The sequence below is a fragment of the Danio rerio genome, chromosome 4 (assembly GCF_049306965.1).
Source record: "Danio rerio strain Tuebingen ecotype United States chromosome 4, GRCz12tu, whole genome shotgun sequence".
Taxonomy (NCBI): domain Eukaryota; kingdom Metazoa; phylum Chordata; class Actinopteri; order Cypriniformes; family Danionidae; genus Danio; species Danio rerio.
In genome coordinates, this window is record NC_133179.1 from 31202702 (window position 1) to 31218443 (window position 15742).

Sequence of the window (15742 nt, forward strand, 5' to 3'; positions counted from 1 at the left end):
CCTGAATTGCAATCTGGGCCGCAGAGGGCCCCCTTGCCCTCCACCTAGGGGTCCCTGACCTCAGCAAGCTACCCAGGGGTCCACCTCTCACCCTGAACTTGCAGGCTGGGCCCCAGTGGGCCCCCTTGCCCTATACTTAAAGGGGTCCTGACCCCGGTAAGCTACCCAGGGGGCCACCTCTCTCTCAGGACTTGCAATCTGGGCCCCAGAGGGCCCCCTTGCCCTCCACCTAGGGGTCTCTGACCCCAGCAAGCTACCCAGGGGTCACCTCTCTCCCTGGACTTGCAGACTGGGCCCCAGAGGGCCCCCTTGCCATCAAACTAGTCACATCTGACCCCAGAAAGCTGCCCATGGGACACCCTTTTTTCCCTGGACTAGCAGTCTGGGCCCCAGAGGGTCCCTTGCCCTCCACCTAAGGGGTCCCTGCCCCCAGCAAGCTACCCAGTGGTCCACCTTTTTCCCTGGACTTGCAGTCTAGGCCCCAGAGGGCACCCTTGCCCTCCATCTTGGGGTCTCTGACTCCAGCAAGCTACTTAGGGGCCAAGCTCTCTCCCTTGACTTTTTGTCTGGGCCCCAGAGGTACCCCTTGCCCTCCACCTAGGGGCCCACTACTCTCCCTGGACTTGCAGTCTGGGATCCAGAGGGCCCCACTGCCCTCCACCTAGGGGTCTCAGACCCCAGCAAGCCACTCAGGTTTTCACCTCTCTTCCTAGACTTGCAGTCTGGGCCCCAGAGGGCACCTTTGCCATCCATCTTGGGGTCTCTGACCCCAGCAAGCTCTCCAGGGGCCAACCTATGTCCCTGTACTTGCAGTCTGGGCCCCAGAGGGCCATCTTGCCATTAAACTAGTGGTCTCTGACCCCAGCAAGCTACCCAGGGGTACACTTCTCTCCCTGGACTTGCAGTCTGAGCCCCAGAGGGCTCCCTTGCCATCAAACTAGTGGTCTTTGACCCTAACAAGCTACACAGGGGCCCACCTCTCTCCCTGGATTTGCAATCTGGGCCCCAGAGGGCCCACTTGCCCGTCACCTAAGGGGTCTCTGACCCCAGCAAGCCACCCAGGGACCCACCTCTCTCCCTGGACTTTTTGTCTGGGCCCCAGAGGGCCCCCTTGCCCTCCAACTAGTGGTCTCTCACCCCAGCAAGCTACACAGGGGACCACCTCTCTCCCTGGACTTGCAGTCTGGGACCCAGAGGGCCCCCAAACCATCCAACTAGTGGTCTCTCACCCCAGCAAGCTACACAGGGGACCACCTCTCTCCCTGGACTTGCAGTCTGTGCCCCGGAGGGCCGCCATGCTCTACATCTTGGGGTCTCTGACCCCAGCAAGCTATCAAGGGGCCCACCTATGTCCCTGAACTTGCAGTCTGGGCCCCAGAGAGCTACCTTGCCATCAAACTAGTGGTCTCTGACCCTAGCAAGCTACCCAGGGGCCCACCTCTTTCCCTGGATTTGCAGTCTGGGCCCCAGAGGGCCCCTTGCCCTCCATCTTGGGTCTCTGACCCCAGCAAGCTACCCAGGAGTCCACCTCTCTTCCTGGACTTGCAGCCTGGGCCCCAGAGGGCCCAGTTCCCCTTTACCTAGGCGTCTCTGACCCCAGCAAGCTACCAAGGGGCCCACCTTTTGTCCCTGAATTGCAATCTGGGCCGCAGAGGGCCCCCTTGCCCTCCACCTAGGGGTCCCTGACCTCAGCAAGCTACCCAGGGGTCCACCTCTCACCCTGAACTTGCAGGCTGGGCCCCAGTGGGCCCCCTTGCCCTATACTTAAAGGGGTCCTGACCCCGGTAAGCTACCCAGGGGGCCACCTCTCTCTCAGGACTTGCAATCTGGGCCCCAGAGGGCCCCCTTGCCCTCCACCTAGGGGTCTCTGACCCCAGCAAGCTACCCAGGGGTCACCTCTCTCCCTGGACTTGCAGACTGGGCCCCAGAGGGCCCCCTTTCCATCAAACTAGTCACATCTGACCCCAGAAAGCTGCCCATGGGACACCCTTTTTTCCCTGGACTAGCAGTCTGGGCCCCAGAGGGTCCCTTGCCCTCCACCTAAGGGGTCCCTGCCCCCAGCAAGCTACCCAGTGGTCCACCTTTTTCCCTGGACTTGCAGTCTAGGCCCCAGAGGGCACCCTTGCCCTCCATCTTGGGGTCTCTGACTCCAGCAAGCTACTTAGGGGCCAAGCTCTCTCCCTTGACTTTTTGTCTGGGCCCCAGAGGTACCCCTTGCCCTCCACCTAGGGGCCCACTACTCTCCCTGGACTTGCAGTCTGGGATCCAGAGGGCCCCACTGCCCTCCACCTAGGGGTCTCAGACCCCAGCAAGCCACTCAGGTTTTCACCTCTCTTCCTAGACTTGCAGTCTGGGCCCCAGAGGGCACCTTTGCCATCCATCTTGGGGTCTCTGACCCCAGCAAGCTCTCCAGGGGCCAACCTATGTCCCTGTACTTGCAGTCTGGGCCCCAGAGGGCCATCTTGCCATTAAACTAGTGGTCTCTGACCCCAGCAAGCTACCCAGGGGTACACTTCTCTCCCTGGACTTGCAGTCTGAGCCCCAGAGAGCTCCCTTGCCATCAAACTAGTGGTCTTTGACCCTAGCAAGCTACCCAGGGGCCCACCTCTCTCCCTGGATTTGCAATCTGGGCCCCAGAGGGCCCACTTGCCCGTCACCTAAGGGGTCTCTGACCCCAGCAAGCCACCCAGGGACCCACCTCTCTCCCTGGACTTTTTGTCTGGGCCCCAGAGGGCCCCCTTGCCCTCCAACTAGTGGTCTCTTACCCCAGCAAGCTACACAGGGGACCACCTCTCTCCCTGGACTTGCAGTCTGGGACCCAGAGGGCCCCCTAACCATCCAACTAGTGGTCTCTCACCCCAGCAAGCTACACAGGGGACCACCTCTCTCCCTGGACTTGCAGTCTGTGCCCCAGAGGGCCGCCATGCTCTCAATCTTGGGGTCTCTGACCCCAGCAAGCTATCAAGGGGCCCACCTTTTCCCTGTACTTGCAGTCTGGGCCCCTGAGGGCCCCCTTGCACTCCACCTAGAGATCTCTGACCCAAGCAAACTACTCAGGGGCCCACTTCTCTCCCTAGACTTGTTGTGTGGGCCCCAGAGGGCCCCTTGCCATCCATCTTGGATTCTCTGAGCCCAGCAAGCTACCCAGGGGCCAACATCTCTCCCTGGATTTGTTGTCTGGGCCCCAGAGGGCCCCATTGCCCTCCACCTGGGGTCTCTGACCCCAGCAAGCATCCCAGGGTTCGACCTTTCTCCCTGGACTTGCAGTCTGAGCCCCCAGAGGGCCCCCTAGCCATCCAACTAGTGGTCTCTGACCCCAGCAAGCTAGCCAGAATCCGACCTTTCTCCCTGGACTTGCAGTCTGCGCCCCAGAGGGCCCCCTTGCCATCCAACTAGTGGTCTCTGACCCCAGCAAACTACCCAGGGGCCAACCTGTCTCCCTGGATATGTTGTCTGGGCCCCAGAGGGCCCCCTTGCCCTCCACCTATGGGGTCTCTGACCTTAGCAAGTTCCCCAGGGGCCCACCTTTCTCCCTGGTCTTGCAGTCTGGGCCCCAGAGGGCCCCTTGCCCTCCATCTTGGGTCTCTGACCCCAGCAAGCTACCCAGGAGTCCACCTTTCTTCCTGGACTTGCTGTCTGAGCCCCAGAGAGCCCCCTTGCCATCAAACTAATGGTCTCTGACCCCAGCAAGCTACCCAGGGGTCCATCTCTCTCCCTGGACTTGCAGTCTGGGCCCCAGAAGGCCACCTTGCCCTTCACCTAAGGGGTCACTGACCCCAGCAAGCTACCCAGGGTTCCACCTCTCTTCCTAGATCCGCATTCTGGGCCCCAGAGGGCCCCCTTGCCCTCCACCTAGGGTTTCTGAACTCAGCAAGCTACTCAGGGGTCCACCTCTTTTCCTGAACTTGCAGTTTGAGCCCCAGAGGGCCCCTTGCTCTCCACCAAGGGGTCTCTAAACCCAGCAAGCTACCCAGGGACCTACCTCTCTCCCTGGACTTGCAGTCTTTGCCTCAGAGGGCCGCCTTGCCCTCCACCTAGGGGTCTCTGACCCCAACAAGCTACCCAGGGGCCCATTTCTCTCCCTGGACTTGCAGTCTGGGCCCCAGAGAGCACCCTTGCCATCCAACTAGTGGTCTCTGACCCCAGCAAACTACCCAGGGGCCAACCTGTCTCCCTGGATATGTTGTCTGGGCCCCAGAGGGCCCCCTTGCCCTCCACCTAGGGGGTCTCTGACCTTAGCAAGTTCCCCAGAGGCCCACCTTTCTCCCTGGTCTTGCAGTCTGGGCCCCAGAGGGCCCCTTGCCCTCCATCTTGGGTCTCTGACCCCAGCAAGCTACCCAGGAGTCCACCTCTCTTCCTGGACTTGCAGTCTGAGCCCCAGAGAGCCCCCTTGCCATCAAACTAATGGTCTCTGACCCCAGCAAGCTACCCAGGGGTCCATCTCTCTCCCTGGACTTGCAGTCTGGGCCCCAGACGGCCACCTTGCCCTTCACCTAAGGGGTCACTGACCCCAGCAAGCTACCCAGGGTTCCACCTCTCTCCCTAGATCCGCATTCTGGGCCCCAGAGGGCCCCCTTGCCCTCCACCTAGGGTCTCTGAACTCAGCAAGCTACTCAGGGGTCCACCTCTTTTCCTGAACTTGCAGTTTGAGCCCCAGAGGGCCCCTTGCTCTCCACCAAGGGGTCTCTGAGCCCAGCAAGCTACCCAGGGACCTACCTCTCTCCCTGGACTTGCAGTCTTTGCCTCAGAGGGCCGCCTTGCCCTCCACCTAGGGGTCTCTGACCCCAACAAGCTACCCAGGGGCCCATTTCTCTCCCTGGACTTGCAGTCTGGGCCCCAGAGGGCACCCTTGCCATCCAACTAGTGGTCTCTGACTCCAGCAAGCTACACAGGGGACCACCTCTCTGCCTGGACTTGCAGTCTGGGACCAAGAGGCCCCCTTGCACTCCACCCAGAGGTCTCTGACCCCAGCAAACTACACAGGGGCCCACCACTCTCCCTGGACTTGCAGTCTGTGCCCCAATGGGCCACTTTGCTCTCCATCTTGGGGTCTCTGACCCCAGCAAGCTATCCAGGGGCCCACCTTTTTCTCTCTACTTGCAGTCTGGGCCCCTGAGGGCCCCCTTGCACTCCACCTAGAGGTCTCTGACCCCAGAAAACTACCCAGGGGCCCACCACTCTTTGTGAACTTGCAGTCTGGGACTGAAAGAGCCCCCTTGCCCTCCACCTAGAGGTCTCTGACCCCAGCAAGCTACCCAGGGGCCCACCTTTCTCCCTGGACTTGCAGACGGGGCCCCAGAGGGCCCCCTAGCCATCCAACTAGTGGTCTCTGACCCCAGCAAGCTACCCAGGGGCCAACCTCTCTCCCTGGATTTGTTGTCTGGGCCCCAGAGGGCCCCCTTGCCCTCAACCTAGGGGCCTCTGACCCCAGCAAACTACCTAGGGATCCATCACTCTCCCTGGACTTGCAGTCTTTGCCTCAGAGGGCCGCCTTGCCCTCCACCTATGGGTCACTGACCCTAGCAAGCTACCCAGGTACCCACCTCTCTCCCTGGACTTGTTGTCTGGGCCCCAGAGGGCCCCCTTGTCCTTCACCTAGGGGTCTTTGACACCAGCAAGCTACCTAGGGGCCCACCACTCTCCCTGGCCTTGTTGTCTGTGCCCCAGAGGGCCACCTTGCCTTCCACCTAGTGTTCTCTGACCGCAGCAAGCTACCCAGGAGTCCACTTCTCTTCCTGGACTTGCAGCCTGGGCCCCAGAGGGCCCAGTTCCCCTTCACCTAGGCGTCTCTGACCCAAGCAAGCTACCAAGGGGCCCACCTTTTGTCCCTGAATTGCAGCCTGGGCCACAGTGGGCCCCCTTAACCTCCACTTAGGGGTCCCTGACCTCAGCAAGCTACCCAGGGGTCCACCTCTCACCCTGGACTTGCAGTCTGGGCCCCAGTGGGCCCCCTTGCCCTATACTTAAAGGGTTCCTGACCCCAGTAAGCTACCCAGGGGGCCACCTCTCTCTCAGGACTTGCAATCTGGGCCCCAGAGGGCCCCCTTGCCCTCCACCTAGGGGTCTCTGACCCCAGCAAGCTACCCAGGGGTCACCTCTCTCCCTGGACTTGCAGTCTGGGCCCCAGAGGGCCCCCTTGCCATCAAACTAGTCACATCTGACCCCAGAAAGCTACCCATGGGACACCCTTTTTTCAGTGGACTAGCAGTCTGGGCCCCAGAGGGTCCCTTGCCCTCCACCTAAGGGGTCCCTGCCCCCAGCAAGCTACTCAGTGGTCCACCTCTTTCCCTGGACTTGCAGTCTGGGCCCCAGAGGGCACCCTTGCCCTCCACCTTGGGGTCTCTGACCCCAGCAAGCTACTCAGGGGCCAACCTCTCTCCCTGAACTTGCAGTCTGGGCCCCAGAGGGCCCCCTTGTCCTTCACCTAAGGGGTCACTGACCCCAGCATGCTGTCCAGGGGTCCACCTCTCTCCCTGGACTTGCAGTCTGGGCCCCAGAGGTACCCCTTGCCCTCCACCTAGGGGCCCACCACTCTCCCTGGACTTGCAGTCTGGCATCCAGAGGGCCCCACTGCCCTCCACCTAGGGGTCTCAGACCCCAGCAAGCCACCCAGGTTTTCACCTCTCTTCCTGGACTTGCAGTCTGGGCCCCAGAGGGCACCTTTGCCATCCATCTTGGGGTCTCTGACCCCAGCAAGCTCTCCAGGGGCCAACCTATGTCCCTGAACTTGCAGTCTGGGCCCCAGAGGGCCATCTTGCCATCAAACTAGTGGTCTCTGACCCCAGCAAGCTACCCAGGGGTACACCTATCTCCCTCGACTTGCAGTCTGGGCCCCAGAGGGCCCCCTTGTCATCAAACTAGTGGTCTCTGACCCCAGCAAGCTACCCAGGGGTACACCTATCTCCCTCGACTTGCAGTCTGGGCCCCAGAGGGCCCCCTTGCCCTCCACCTAGGGGTCTTTGACCTATTTTAATACGTTTATCTGTTTTATCTATTTTTTATTCTTAGTTTTATAATTCTTATTATGTGTTTTTATTTTCTTACAGTTGTCTCTTTTATTTCTGTTTATGTAAAGCACTTTGAATTGCCACTGTGTATCAAATGTGGTATACAAAATAAACTTGCCTTGCCTGACTTTGTGTCCCTCTAATTGTAGGTCGAGTTGTGAGATCTGCTGTGTACAGGATTTAGGCCCAATAAGTAATAATTCTGTTTTGTCTGAGTTTAAGAGAAAGAAATTGTTGGTCATCCAGTCTTTAACATCTTTAATACACTCAGTTTAGACAGTTCAGCTTAGACAGTTCAGACATCTCATGAGGTTTAGTTGAAATATACAATTGAGTATCATCTGCATAGCAGTGAAAGCTGATCCCATGTCTTCTATTAATGTCTCCCAGGGGTGGCATGTATATTGTAAACAGCAAAGGGCCAGTGAAACAGTGTGAGTTAAATTGAGTTAAAATAGCCAAATACTGATGTGGTTTGTGTTTCTAGAACACTCTGCTAGACAACAGCCATCAGAGTCCAAAATAAACTGCTGGATGGACAAACAAGGATGGACGTCAAACATCCCACAGGCTGCAGTGGTTCTGAAGTAGTAGAAGTATGTTGCCAGGTTGAACTTGGTCATCAACAGCAGTTTTGTGCATAAAATGATCATGTCTTAATGGTGGAAAGGACAGACTATCAAGCCCCTTCCTGACAAGGGTGATGGTGTTTTCACCAAAACACCCTTTTAGATTGGGGAGGTTGTCTGTGAATGCCATGGCCAGTTGGTTAGCCATAAAGATGGGATGGCAATTGCTTCGACCAGCGGCATCAGAGCTAGTCATTTGTTTTTTTATAAGAACAAACAACATGAAGCCATGTGCATTGACGCACATGAAGAAAGTTGCCAGTGCCATATGAAATTCAATTATAGATGCCTGATACATCACTCTAGCAACAGAGCCAATATTCGGCCCAGGCTACATGACCTTAATGATAGAGACATGATTCTCTTAATTACTACAAAGGACATTTTGAGTAATGAGGAGTTACACTATGATTATGGTTTGATGAGGAGATCTTTTGCAGGGAAAGAGCTGGAATTGGACTGGATATGAAACAACATTTTTCCATCACCATCCCCAATCCTCAGCCACTTTTAACAAGTCCAACTTCAAGTTTCCACCTGTTGCCATATTCTTTTTTCTCTCTCTGGACTCTACAACCATCACTGCTCTTCTCACCCTGAAGTACCCTTCCTGCAATGTCAAGCACCAACACTGCTCTCCAAATAGAGATTTGGTTGTAATAGGCTAAATGAGTGGGTCTTACAAACCATTCACCTTTACTTCCAGAGAACTGTATTTTCTTTTACTGACATGTCTTTTTTACTTTTTTTTTTTTTCAAAAGTTTCCTTTATGCAGCGAGAGTGTGAGTAGGCTATTCCATATTCTCTCCTGTCTCTATGTTGTTTGAATAATGTTTAGATTTTGTTCATTTGTTTGCACTTGTATGTACTGGAAGTTGTTTATTTTCTTTAGTGTTGTTATTATTTGATATTACTATTATATATACAGTCCCTATCTGTGCCGTTTTTTCACATTCTCTTTTTATATACTTTATTTTTATTTCTCTTTATTAAGGAAAAAAATACAAATAATGGTCAAATAAATAAATTAAGTAATATATATAAAACACCAGAACTTAAAAGACTGGTTGACTGGTTACATATTTCCTTACAGGTCACAGGAACAAATACATATATAAATCAGATTACACTGTGAAAAGGCATAAGTACAATCCATTTCCCCAATATTGCAGGTATTTGTCCATTTGTAGTTTTAAAGAAAAAGTCATCCTCTCCATGCTTTGAACATTAGATTTGATATCCAACCATTCTGATTTTGTAGGGGGTTCCAGTTGTAGCCACTTTCGAGTCACAGTTTTCTTACTGGTTGCTAGGAGTATTTTTAATAATCACTTGTCTTTTACCTTTAAGTTGGCTGCAATATTTCCCAGATAAATTGTTGTAAAAGAAAAATCCACATCATCACCAAAAATATTTTGTATTACTTGCATTATGTCCTGCCAGTATGACTGAATGGATGGGCAACTCCAATTATGTGAAAGTGGTTTGCCAAGTCTTCTCCACATTTCTTCCAACACTGTCACCTGTTCCTCTCCAGTGTTGTTCCTCTCCTGTGCAAGCATGTTAATTTGGGGGTTATAAAGTACCTGGTAAGATTCCTCCAGCAAAAATCTCTCCACATTCCAGAGCTCAAAGAGGTGGCCTGTACTGAGCAGATATTCAACCAATCTTCCAATGAGATAACTAGGTTGGATTCTCTCTCCCATTTTAGTTATTTCACATTCTTATTAAAAAGTTGCAGAAATGACACAGTCACAAAGTTCTGTTTCAGTGGATTCATAATATGCTTTTTAAACTAAGTAAAAGTGTAAACACAGACACAGTGTTTCGGATATATTTAACAATCATTTAAACTATTTAGGCCTTAAAAGAAAAAAAAATACACTTCATTATTTAAAACATATAAAGCTTTTTCAAATAAGTGCAACATTTTTCCCCTTCACCTGAAAAGTGTGTGATAGTTCAAATAAAAAAGAAGAAGAAAAGGAAAATGACCGGGAAAAACAACTCAATGATCAAAATTCAAATTTGTCCCTGCCATTTTCCTTTTTCCATGTGATCAGCTGAGGACAAGAAAGAAGGAATTCACAAAATCCTGGAAAAAAAACACTGAAATAACAAGCTCTGTATGAGAGCTGCTCTTTGAACAGCTGGCCTAATAAAAAAAAAAGATAGTTACAGTCAAATACAATAAGAGTTTATTTAAACAAAAGGGGAAAAAAAGTCAATCTATTTGGGACAAAATTCAGTGTAAAATGTAAGACATTATTTATAAAGACAGATAGGCCTATAAAATTATTTTTAGAGTGCATCAACATGAATGGCAGCTGTTGTTTTTGATCTAACAGCAGCAAAACTACATGCTGAATGCTGTGAGTTTGCGTCAGGATGATGATGATACATGAGCCAACTTTTTTTTTCTTTCCTTTTTCAAAACAGTTTAGAATAAAACAAACAAAACAGCAAAAAAAAAAAAAAAAAGCAAACAAACAGACATTTTTAAAGGAACACAGAAACAAAAAAATACATACACTACAAATGTTAAAGGTCACCTAATACAATCTTGTTTACATTCATATTTATCGTTGATAAAATGTTGCTATATAAAATTCTGTTAAGGGTTACAAAGATCAACAGGCTCCAAACATATATAAAATAAAAGCACCACAATGAAATTAAAACAATACTTTTCTTCTGAACCATTTACCCCAGTACGCAGATATTTTTAAGCTTGTTTTCTTAAGGAAAATGTCAGAACTTTCATGTCATACACCTCTTTAACAATATTATACCAATCGCCTACAAATGGAGGATCTTCCTTGAGCCATTTCTTTGTAATGGCCTTTTTGCTACTTGTTAGTAGTGTGTTATTAAGATACACATCATTTTATGGTATTTTTGTAGAGTAAATCCCAGTTACATAGTTTTAAAATTATATTCTAGATTCAATCCCATTATTGCATTTATCTCTTTACTTAAATCTTGCCAATAGGTGTGTATAATATTACGATCCCAAAATATGTGGAAATGATCTGGCGATACATTTTCTCCAGCATTCACTATTGTTTTGATTTCTAGTTTGAAAGTATTTTATTTTAGGTGTTAGAAAGAACCTGATTACATTTTCCCAAATACATCCCCTCCATGAATCAGAATTAATTGTGATCATCTGTGTTTCCCAAATAGTTAACCATTCCTCATTTGTTATTATTATATTGGCTTACCTTTCTGCTTGATATACATTGTTGAGTGTTTCTTTGTTAACGTCAGACAGGAATAAATTCTTGATACTAGTTTTTTTATCAACCTTCTATTTGTAAGCATCTATAAATATACCTGCACTAATGTAGTTTTTATGTCTTCTGTTCTGAATCTCTTTGTTTTTATTGAAGTAGTCTCTAACTTAAAGGTAACAGAAAAGGTCTTGTTTATCGAAGTTATATGTATTGCAAAGTTGTTAAACTTTCTAATTCATTATCAGTAGTGATGAGACAGGAGGATGTTATGCCTTGCAAACTTCATTGTTTAAATCTCAGATCTAGTTTTGCTGATTTAAATTGAATATCGTGTTCAACCCATCTTAATATCTTAGCTTGTTTTTCACTTTTAGGATTCTTTAGGAAATTTATGCAATTCTGTATCTCCTAAAAAATACTCGGAGAGGTAATTGGATTTGTAATTGTTCAAATTCTTTCCACTTTGCACAGTATTTGTCATTGCACCAACAAATTATGTGTCTAAGCTGTGCTGCCTTATAATAATCATCTAATGATGGTAGACCTCTACCACCCTGATCTTTAGGAAGCTGTAGAGTGTTAAATTGGACTCTTGGATGTTTTCCGTTCCAACTGAAGTGAGATACTAGTTTTTTCCATTCATCAAATAGCCTTTTTGGTATCTCCACTGGTAAAGCTCGAAAAAGAAAAAGTAGGCATGTTAATATTTTCATCCTTATTATTTCTATTCGATTGAATGAATCTAAAGGTAGAAGGAGCCATCTGTTTAAATCCTTTTTTATTGTTTCTGTAATGGGGAAGTAATTTATTTTATAGATATCTGATAGTTCTGCAGGGATTTGAACTCTAAGATATCTGTTAAAAGGTGTATCCCATTTAAATTCCTTGCGTATTTTTCCTTAATCCAAATTTATCAAGAGAATACATCACCTTGGCTAAACTAAATTCTAAGTATGTAAGAAACAGTAACACATCATCAGCGTATAAACAAATTTTATGTTCTATATCTTTAATTTTCACTCCCCTTATTTCTGTATCATCTCTGATTAGTTGTGCCAATTGTTCTATAAATAACGCAAATAAGGAAGGTCTTAATGGGCACCCTTGTTGACACCCTCTTTCTATAATATGTTACGAAATATCTCCGTTAATTTAATTCTAGCTGTAGGAGTTAAATTTAAAGATTGTAAACATTGTAGTGTCATTCTCAAATCCAAATCATTGCAGAACTAAATTTAAAAAATCCCAGCTTACAGAATCAAATGCTTTTTCTGCGTCCAGGCTAATTAGGACAGTACAATGATGCATTGCTGCCACACACATATTTTTTTCCCCACTCAGCTATGTCGTTATAATGAGATTTTTTCTTGTTATAACGAGATCTTTGTCTTGAAAGCCAAGCTAACGAGGAGTTTCTTATTGGGCTGATAAATGTTACACACTTGAAGCAATGTTGTTTTGTTGTGCTGCTGCAATCTACACATAGAAAATTAAAAACCTAAAATATTAACAACAAAAAAAACAACAAATTATTATTATTATTATTATTATTATTTTATTATTATTGAATCAACACACGTGCATTTTAATATAAACAAATTCCAACTTAATCATAATCATGGCCAAAGTGCTGTACCATCTGGCAGTTTTTCCAACATTTATCCTAACACTCTCCAAAGCCTAATGTTTAAATGCATTCTAGCCAACCTTTAGTTATTAAAAGTCTTATTTTATTTGGAAAATAACAACTAATTTAATGTGACACTTCATTGACATATAATGTGCTTGGCCCATCCTTAAAGTTGGAGTTGGGCATGATGGAGCATTGAAAAAACAGAATCAATTTTGAGGCAAATAGATGTAAAAACGGGATGTTCTGTATTCCCACCAACAAAAATACTAACATATAAACCAAATGTGATAAATAAAGATGCAATATAGGCAGTTAAAACGTTACAAAATAAATATAGAACATCATGTCTTAAAAAAAGACTACAGCTAATTATGGGTTACATTTAATGTTAAAAGATTATTCTGAAACAACAAGTGAACTTATCAGTGCCTATATGAAAGAATATGCCTGGTAAAATCCCATAACGCTCTATAATTTCGGAACCTTAAAGACACTTAAAGCACATTGACGGACCTGTCTTATTCTGCCATCTAGTGGCTCAAGGCGAAATAATAATTTAATTTCAAAATAACGACTTATGTTGTTTTAAAGAGAAAAGTTGTCGTCTTAATGAAAAAAGATCTCGTTATAACGACAACGCTGAGTGGGAAAAATATCTGTGTGGCAGCAATGTGTCACCGTAGGAGAGTGCTAATTTTGTTATGACCTATATAATCTATTACATGAAGGGCTCGCCATATATTACCATATGTTTGTCTTTATTTTTTAAAGTCTGTTTGATCAGTATCTATTAGGTCTGAAAGAATGTCCTCTAATCATTTAGCTTTTATAGATGCATAAAGTCAATATTTAGGACTGAAATAGGTCTATATAAATCACACTCTAGTGGTTCTTTTCTCTCTTTTGCAATCACAGACATGATAGTTTCTCTCCAGGATCTGGGGGGGGGGGGGGGGGGGTTGTCGTCCTCATGTAAGGTACGATTAAAGCATTCAAAAATCATTGATAATTTATCCCATTCTGTAGAGAAGCTATCTATGCCTGGTACTTTAGATGTTTTAAGTTTTGATATAGTGTTGGTTATTTTTTCTAGTTATTTTTTGAGTTAGGGTTTTATTGTGTATTGATCAAAATCATGGTAAATCTAAAGTTGTGTAAAAATGCTTGCATGTTTCCAAGTTCAATATTATCTTTTGAGGCATATAATTCCTTATAGTATTTTCGAAAAGCCTGTTGTATTTCCTTCAATTTATTACATATCTTTTTAGGTTTTCTTGGGGGATCTTTAATTTTAAATATACTCCTTTCTGCCAGTTGTTTCCTTATTCTCCATGCCAGCTTTTTTGCTTTTGGACAATTTTTATAAAATTTAATTTTTAAAAATGTAAGTTTTAATTGTACTTGCTCATTGAGTATTTTATTGAGTTCCACTTTAACTTCTTTGATTTAAATAAAATATCTGGATCTTTTTTACTACCATATGTAGTCTCTAATTCTTTAAGTTGTATATTCAGATTATGTAATCCTGTTTTTTTTTCCCTTGATCCCCACATTATAAGTTTACCTTGCATAACAGCTTTAGCAGCATCCTATAGGGTACTAGGTGACACCTCTCTGTTATTAATATGTTTTAAATATTCTAAAAGTTCTTTTTTTTTTTTAAAGGGCACCTATGGTAAAAAATCTACTTTTCAAGCTGTTTGGACAGATCTGTGTGTTGGTATAGTGTATAGACCGTCATACTGGGGTGATGTGAACACACCCAGTCCTTTTTTTTTCAATTTAACTACAAAAAAAGGGTCGGCCAATTGGAGCTGTTTTCAAATCGATCGCACCATTACGTAGGTGTGCGATCCCCCCGCCCACCGAATTGATTAACAGCTGCGCGCATTAACATGTTCCGGTAGTCGCGTGTATATGTCAACAAGACCAGGCAGACATACACAAAGCAACCGGGAATAAAAGGTCTGTTCTGTTCGCTAGGATCAGCAATCATCATCAAATGTGATTAAGAGTAAGTTTCACATGTTTAAAGTGTTTTAAAACAGTATGTGTGTAATTAATTGCAGCGTTTTACTTCAGCTTTACTTCATCAGCACAGCCGCGTGTCAGAACAATTGAAAAAGAAGATGCTTCAATCCCAGTTTGTGGAAGTTAAATCAGGTTTATTTTGTACATTAGCATAACAGATATCCACACAGTACTTGAGGTTAGCCTTTACTAAGCTAAGCGCGCTCTGTCTGTCTGCCTGCCTGCGTGCGTGTGTGTGTGTGTCATCTGTGGTGTGCGTGTGTTCACAATACTGATTAGTAAAGGTTAGTTCTTACTGTAGTATCTCAAAAACGCTACCTGAGACCTTCTTCCTTTAAGTCAGCTGAGGGAGGAGGCATGTAGAAATAGTGGGCGGGAAAGACTCGTCTTAAAGGCGCAGTTCGACAAAACCACCCCCTGCTGGAAATCAGTATAAAACAGCATCTTGTAAAAGGTATAATGAAAAATCTGATGGGTATTTTGATCTGAAACTTTATATACACATTCTAGAGACGCAAAAGACTTATATTAAATCTGAAAAAAGGGGTAACCTAGGTGCCCTTTAAACATATTCTACACTGGTAAAAACATATTCAAGAAGTTTTACCAGTCTCTCAGAATGCTTTGTTAGGATCTGTCAGGTTTTGCCTTTCTTTCAAACAGAGCTAGTGTTGTCGCTTTGAAATTCACATAGTTTTTATTATTGGTAGCCTATTAATTTAGTAACCCCTTAATATTCAAAGTAATTACTCTATATTCCTGTTTTTGCATATACTATAATCAGATGTTATTGCGAAGATCACTGTGACCGGAAAATGAAAAACACAAACATGAATATCTTGAACCACTTAAAAAAAAACATAACAAAAAAGGTCTCCAAACCATGAAGTGTTAAATAAATTTTTAAAGTGAAGGGAAAGCCTTCCTTCTCTAAAGGGCCCCTCCATGCCTTGCCTATTGCACAAAAAATGTTAATGAAAATATTCAGCGCCCATTTCTGGAAATATTATATTCTTGTATTTTTATTTGGCTACGTTTTCAAGTTAAATATTTCTACTAATTATAGCAAGGGATTTTAAGTGTATAAATTAGAATCTCTTTATGTCTTCCTTCCAGTATGTTACTCAATGACTCGAGTCTTGTTTAATCGAGTGTGATCGAGTGTGCTTTAATCATTCATCTTGTGTCGTTGATCAGTCTGATTA